This window comes from Larus michahellis, chromosome 3 (genome assembly GCF_964199755.1).
Source record: "Larus michahellis chromosome 3, bLarMic1.1, whole genome shotgun sequence".
In the NCBI taxonomy this organism is placed as follows: domain Eukaryota; kingdom Metazoa; phylum Chordata; class Aves; order Charadriiformes; family Laridae; genus Larus; species Larus michahellis.
Window position 1 is genome coordinate 22,764,474 of NC_133898.1, and position 8,307 is coordinate 22,772,780.

Below are 8,307 nucleotides of genomic sequence, written 5' to 3' on the forward strand. Positions count from 1 at the left end.
AGTGATGGTGGAAATCGCCTTTTTTAGTGCTTTCTGCAATGCCGTTTGATCAGTGCCCCTTGACCCTTTAGTGTGGTCATTACATTTCAGAAAGTGTTCCGATTCCATCAATGAGAACAGCAGTTTTCATCATAGTCAAATGTTGAAATTTGTCAGTTGTATTCCATCTTTGATGTCTTTAACAACATTGTTTTGAAATAATTTTCCTGACAAAAGAAGAAAAAGCGAAGATCTCCAAACCTTGGCTTCAGAGGAGAGCATTGTATGGGAGCTTTAGAAAAACCCTCAAGCTACAGGAGGCATATTTAGGTTATCGGTTCTTTGGATATAAACACCACGATGGGCATACTGTTGGCAGCATCATCTAAATTATTAGCTTATCAATGGATTACCAGGGAAAATTCCTTAAATTTAGACTTTCCGATCTTCTTGTGTACAGTCTTGTCTGTGCTATTTTGCAGTCAAGGCAGGCCAGGCAGAAGGAAAGATCCCAGTGGCTAGGTTGCTTGGCTGGAAGGAGACACCTCACATGGATCCTGCGAATCAGCAGATTTCTTGAATGTCGGTAGGTCTCTCTTTCCCTTTGTGAAACTGGGAAAGCTGTTTCACATCTTTGTGGTTGAGGATAAAAGTCCTTTACTGGTGAGGTACTTGGACAACAGGTGATAATGGTCACCATGCAAGAACCTAACTTAAACATGCTTTGGAGCCCAGCAGAATGGGTTAGTCATGCAGTGCACAAATCATGGTGTTGACTCAGCTGCAAACAGGAAGGACAGGATGAAAATCAAACCTGTTGCATTTAGAATAGGGGTTTTGCGTACAACTGCTAAGCCACTGGTTTGTCTAATGACATCTTTATTTGTGTTAATTATTTAGTCTGGAATGACTTCTTATTTGGACCTTGTTTACGTTAGTGACAATACTACTCACATAGAAAACGAAATATTTTTAATGATGCTGTCTGTCTCTTTGGTAAAATTACCCTGGATGGTCTGGTGTGGCCTGGGATGATGTGGCCTGGACAATGAAACATGCTTGTTTGGAGGCTAGGTGAGTTGCTCTTTTACTCTAGAGTGCTGATGTAAAAAAAAAAATGAGCCTAAACAGCTGCAAACTATGTAGACAGGGTTATAGGCATCAGCAGAACTTTGTAGGTGTGGCACTTTATATTTGTTCTGTTTTGCCTCAAGGTTTCTACTTTATATATAGTGCAACAGTGGAGCATAACCGGGGTTTGTTCATTTTCTTCCAGAGTGTCATGGTTGTGTGTTAGCTCAGAAAAGCCCTCTGGGAATTTGGAAATGTTAGGATTCCAAGTGCAAGATCTTGCACCTGGATCGGGGCAGCCCCTGGTATCAATACAGGCTGTGGGATGGAGAGCAGCCCTGCCATTAAGGACTTGGGGGAACTGGTGAACGTGAGCTGACAATGTGCACTCGCAGCCCAGAAAGCAAACCCCCTCCTGGGCTGCATCCCCAGCAGCGTGTCCAGCAGGGAGGGGACTCTACCCCTCTACCCCACCCTGGTGATGCCCCACCTGGAGTACTGCCTCCAGCTCTGGGGTCCCCAGCATAAGACCATGGACTTGTTGGTATGGGTCCAGAGGAGGGCCATGAAGATGAGAGGGCTGGAGCACCTCTGCTGTGAAGACAGGATGGGAGAGTTGGGGTTTTTTAGCCCCAGCTGTTTGTTGGAGAAGAGAAGACTCTGTGGAGACCTTATTGCAGTCTTTCAATACTTAAAGGTGGCTTATAAGAAAGATTGGGACAAACTTTTTAGTAAGACCTGTTATGATAGGACAAGGGGTAACAGTTTTAAACTGAAAGAGGGAAGATTTAGACTAGATAAGGAAGAAACCTTCTACAATGAGGGTGGTGAGACACTGGCACAGGTTGCCCAGAGAGGTGGTAGATGCCCCATCCCTGGAAACATTCAAGGTCAGGTTGGATAGGGCTCTGAGCAACTTGATCTAGTTGAAGATGTCCCTGGTCACGGCAGGGGAGTTGGATTAAATGACCTTTAAAGGTCCCTTCCAACCCAAACTATTCTATGATTTTGCAAGTGCCATGCATTTACTTCTCTGCAGCATGCTGTACGGAAAGTCATCTACCGTGCTGCCCAATGACCCCAAGGTACCTGCTGTTGTCATGACATTCAGCAGCCCAGGCAAAGTTTTTCTATAACTGTCTGCTAACGGAGAACATTCTCCTGCTTCAGGATCGATGCTGTGGAAGCATTTGAGTGCTCCATCCTCAAGAAGTCATCTCCAGTGTGGGGTGACCTGTTTCCCTAATATGCCCCTCTCTTAAAGCGGGGAGGGAGAGGTCTGTCTCAGATCACTCAAGATTTAGATTGACGTTGTGGGATGTTTAATTATTATTCTTTTGCGCGTATCTTAAATTAGACTTTCTGTTGAACTGGCTCTGATTCAAGCTTGGTGATTTCACTGGGGGTACCACTAGTGAAGGTAGTAAATTATTGTGCTTCAGGGAGAAGGTTTTATTTTATTACATACAAGGAAGTTTCTTTTCAGCCTGAAGAGGTGCTGGAACAAATTTGCATCGCAGCAGGCTGTGTGGCAACACCACTGCATTATAGTAAGCCGCAGTTACCTTCTTTGTGGCTGTTGTCTCAACGTAGTGTGGCATTTTAGAGGCAGCCTCTAGTACTGGTATTTCTAGCATTGCTGAAATTTAAGCTCAAAACTAGAAAGAGCCCCTCATTCCTGAATGTTTGTCTCACAAATTACATGGAAGTTAACCAAAACGTTTCTTAATAATTTGCTGCTGTGAGCAGTGCAATTAATCGCGGAATGTACAAGTCTCTCCTTGACTCTATCCTTGCTGCCTTTTTCCAGCCAGCAAGGAGAGACTTGTTCAAAAAGACTTTTAAGATAATATTAAAAAGTTTGCAAATTATAATGGGCTGCCCCTCCCACCTCAAAGTACCCTTTTTTAGTTGTTAAATTGTCATTTCAAAACCTAGAGGATGAGTGGGCTGAAGCCTTTTTAGTTCTTATTCATTAAGGAGAGAAACCTGTGGCCCAGTATAATTGTAAAAACAAAAACGATTTTAACTTACTTTGTACATGCCATGCCTTATTTTCCATTTTAAAAAAAAAATCCTTAAGTGCATTTTTCTGTTAATTGTGAGCAAATTTCCCTTTTGCCTTCAGTGGAAAATAGTGCATTAAGTAGCCAACTGCTCCAGCATTATAAGGCAAACAAAGTAAAGATTAAGTAACTTTTTTTTTTTTTTTTAACTTTCTAGCCAGCAAATGTGAAATCCTGTACCGGACGGATGTAAAATTTAAAGGGAAAAATAAAATAAAAAAACATACGCCAGATGCATGACAATTTTAGTAGCTGCCAAATGTGCCTTTTATCAAAAACCATCTAATATTTTTAATAAGAAGGATAGACAAAGATAGATGATCGGGGTGCTTGTTGCTGTAATTGCTTTGGAGAAATTTGTTCAAATCTACTTTGGAATAAGCCTTTTTTTTGTTTGTGAAAAGAAGAAATTTTAGGTTCCAGTAAGTTTCTTCCAGTACATGTGTACATTTGCCTTTGTTTGATGGCATGGTTACTTGCCAAAATGAGTAAATGTTAAAAGCTATGTCAGTCCAGTTGTAAAAAGAAAAACCGGAGAAAGAGAAGGGGTAGACTGTAGCTGGCAGATCTGATGACCTTTGTATGTAACTGTCTGTAGGTGATGTTTGTATGCTGTGTCTTCAGTGGTATCCAGATTGCATTTAAGTGAAAATTTAATAGTGGCTGTTCTCTTTTGGCATTGCGAGATATGTTCTAAAAATAAAAAAGAAAAAAGCCTTACATATCCCAGAAGTCTACACTTTTGAATATGTAAGATACAGTGAAAGTCCTTGTCTGAGACTGACTTCTTTAAGTTTAAATACTGTGTGCTTTACATTAAGGACAATCATGAGTCAGTTACAGATGTAGATTTTGCTCAGGATAGTAAAAATACTAAAAGACAAAGTTGCTTGTGAGCAGAGAAACCATATAGAGTAAAAGACAAGTAAGCAAGGTGTACTTACAGTAGTGGACACAAAATAGCATCTTTTAACTCTGGTGTTCTCTGCCACAGGATTATTCATGGTAGGTGTTACTCCAGCTCTGCAGCTTTCTGTTACAATTTACTGCGTCAAAGGATCTGCAAGCGACGGGTAAATGCTGTCTCTTTAATTTTACTGCATGAATTTTTTAGGCAGGCAATTTTTAGGTAGAGCCTGCATCTCGTCTCCTTGTTGAATCAGATCACAGTAAAGAAAGGGACGTTATGTTTAATATCTTGTATCTGGCAATAGGCAAAATACCTGCTTTCAAATAACAGAGTGAATAAATGAAAACCACTCGCAAGTAGAAACTGCTTAATATTCACATAGCCTCCTCCATCTAATCGCCCCGCAAAACCAGTGGCCAGTACTGTGCATGCCGCAGCTCCTCTCCTGTTTAGGCATGAGCAAGGGGCCTTAACAGCTTGGTGTAGAGTTTGGAAAAAGCAACTGGATTCCTTGGGTCCGGTTGCAGTGGTGGTTATGGTTTGAAGAACCTGCAGCAGTTTATTGTCATTTAGACAATTACTCTATCACCCAATGACCCCTCCCCAAACGAGAAGGGGAATTGGAAAAAAAAACAAGGAAACCTGAGGGTTGAAATGTAAACAGATTTAATAGAATAAGACTAAAAAAATAGCATTAATAATACTAAAGAACCAGTGTTGATCATGATACCAATATAAAATACACGAGGATTATACTCAGCCCATTCCGTCAGCAGGAAGCCGTGCACTCCCAGCAGGGGACAGCAGATGTGGGACACTGCGAGCGCTGCGGCTTTAGGAGGAAGGGAAGGGCTCAGGGGTCCAGCACTGGGGCAAGGAGTTCTCAGGATCGCTGCCATCAAGGAAGAGAAAAAAATTCCCTAGCAAACTTTCCAATTTATATCGAATGTGACGTTCATGGTATGAAATAATCCTGTTGGCCAGCCTGGGTCAAGTCTCCTCCTCATCCCTGCACCTGGCTAGCTCAAAACCACTGAGGCCTTGAAACCCACATAGTCTAGCTGGCTATAAAGTAAATATTTTCACCAATTCAAAGACTAGAGTCTTCTAAAAGTGCAGTTTTCCCTAAAAATTAGAAGAGACCTTACTGAAAAGTAAAATTACTGAAAGAGAATTTAATCCTCTGTCGCTCAAACCAGGACAGTGGTTTTTCCCCTTACTGAGGAATATTTATACTTGTATGTGTACGTGACTTGTACTGAGGTGAAAATACTCTTAAGAACTTGTAGAGGAAGCTGGGATACATTGCAGCTCTAGGGAAAAAAAGTAGGAGAAAATGCCTAAATTATATAAACTTGGAAGTAGCCTCAGTTATGCTGGCTTAGAGGAATGAAGTGGTGAGAGGGTATGTTTGACCAGCACTGAAAGTCAAAGTTACCCATTATCAGAGGAGAGTCCAGGGTGGCTGACTTAAGCAGGGAGAGTAGCCGTGGAGAGATGATCTAGAAGAGTCACAGCCACAATGACGGTGTGTCCTGTTCGGGGCTGTCTCAGGCGCTGGCAGTTCCCCAGCAGCTAACTGATAGGCATTGCATCCATGTGATTGAAGGGGATTTGAGGAGGGAAACATCCCAGTAGCTTTGCACGGGAGTAAAACTCCATTTGGGCTGTTGATTGAAAACTCCGCTGGCATACTCTAATCTCCTATATCACTGTCCTCAAGTGACACAACGCTGCGGGGAGCTACAGAGCGGTGGGAGGAATGCTACACACGCTTGCAGGTGCTGCATGGCATGGGGAGGTGTGAGCACCACGGGCTGAGTTGTCCCTGTTTGTGGTGTCATTGTTTTGGACCTGCTGAGAACATGGCAAAGGTGAGATAGTGTTGATAGTCAGAACTGGAATTAAATTTTTTTTAAAAACTTGGTATGTGACAGGCATTTATGATATACAGGAAAATGTTAAGATCTCGTGCAGAGTTGGACAGTTGAAATTACAGTGGTGTGTATGTCAGTGGAGGAGGCTCACGGGATTTTTGTGTGAAAGCTCATGTGTCTGTAACAGAAGCAGCAGAAGGAGTAAAGGGAGATGGGGGAAGGAGCTGAAGAAATGAGCTACACCAACAGACAGGATCTTGACCAGACTCCTAGAGAGTGAGTCAGCTGAGTGCTGGGTAAGAGTCTTGGAACCAGGTGTGTGTAAACAGTCTTCTTGCATGCCTGTGTGTGCTGGGGAACAGGATTTTGTAAGTAATGTTGCCTCAGAAAGGGACCTGAGAAACACGTGTTTCTTCTTTTAATGGATGCAGCCTTATGGCTGATTCAGTCAAAGGAGACAACAGTGTTATTTAAAAGCAACATTTATTTGGCACAGGAAGAAAAATAATCCAGAACACACATGTACACTAAAGGTGAAGTTGGGTCGGATCCTGCAAGAGTTTGTGTGTTTCTGTGTGGTGCTGAGCATCATTCATTCATTTTATTCACATTTGCAGATTCTGAGCAGGTACAGGGACATCTCAAATGATAAGTATAAGCCTGGAAGTAAGAACTCATACAGGATCAGAAAGAAATAACCATCAGTTCTGACCATGCCTTAAATCACTAAAACAGAAGCTAAAATCCACGTGCATTTTACAAGCAAGGGTCTGCCACTTTGGAAGGGTTTCCTCACCCAGGAGATGTTAGCAGGTAGGTTTTCCCCTTGTCCTGTTTCTGTCCTGGCATCTGCCTGGCAGGTGTGAGGAGCAAGTTCATTTTATGAAGAAGTGTTGTTATATATGAGACCAAAAACACAAGCATCAGAGCCCTTGACAGCATCAGTGCATTACAATGGAAACTCGTCCATATTGATCAAACTCTGGTTCCATGGACAGATAGGTCTGTCTATGGCTGATTCCTTTGCAGAACAAACAGGCTTTGCTGATGCTTCAGTTACAAGTATCTGGCTCTTCATACGTATTTCTGTGCTGGCCCTGCACTGTCTGACTGAACGCTGCAAAGTCCTAGGAAGGGTCTTTGTGGTGCAGTGGCTGGTCAGCATGGAGGAGCCCTGACTGGGAAGGGCCAGGGAATTTGTAATTTAATGAGGATGTGAGGGAAAGGAAAGAGATGGAAGTTTTTTTGTCATTAAAAACCTTAGATTAAAAAAAAAAAAAATATTCCCAGAATAGTTTCTAAAAAGCTGGGAAAGGGGGGAAGGATGATACTTTTTTCCTCTTTGTAAGAAGTAGTGGATTTTTGGCCCAGTAAAATCTAGGGGGCAGGCATCAGCTAAAACATTTCAATCTCTGGGGTTTTTCTTGGTCACTTTCTTGAAATGTTGGGAAAACTGTGATTGAGATAAAGGATGGATTTTGTCTGCCTTAGGTTGGATAATGCTTTTCACACGCATCTCTCTGCCTCCACCAGGGGAGGAAAAGCAGGTGGTAGGTGCAGGTCAGTCAACGTTATGGGAGAGCTATAGGCCCTGCGTCTGCAGTGCGTCCTCGCTGCTGCAGCCAAGGACACCTGCTCTAGGCCCTTCCTGTACCGTTGCTGCTGCCAGGAGAGCCATGCAGCATGATGGGCGCTCTTCTCTTGGCACCAGATTCAGTCGCCCTTGCAGTGGTGTTGGAGTCCCAAGAGCCTAACCTCACAGCCTGGCGTATTTCCCCAGAGACATTGCTGTTGGTCCCCCAGAGGCAGTCCACAACCTCTTCAGGTGAAACTGTTCTTTGTGACAGACGAGTGTCCCAACCCTGCCAAAACAGGTGATAAAAACCACATTTCCTCTTGAAACTGCCCTCAGCGTGCCCCAGCTTCAGCTGACACCACAGCCCTGTGCCGATGGTGCTCTTGCTGCTGGGGTGTGATGTGGTTATCGCACCAGAGGGCTGTATTTCTCTCCATACTTTCCTTTTAAGAAAAGCTGTAGTCTTCTGCAGAGAACAGCGTTACTGAGGGTTTGTCATGTTGAGATGAGAGAAGGATGTGTCTGGCATTGTTGTGGGAGGAAGAGCATCCTTGCACAAGAAGGCGGGCTTGTGACTTTAAACATGGGGCATCATCAACTTTCCTGCCCTGTTGCCTTAATTTTAGCTAGAACTGCCCCAAAGCAGGGTGCTGCACATGACAGGGCTTGTTAGGTGGTTTCAGGCCGAAGAGAGTTAGCAAAGGGTATTTCAGGTGTATTACAGACCAGGAGCCAGGACACTGGTTGACTGTGTCAGTGTCTGCATCGATCCACGGTGGGGTTAGGGTGGAGAAAAGTCTCTGTCTCTTGTGGCAGGCCCTGAGCTCA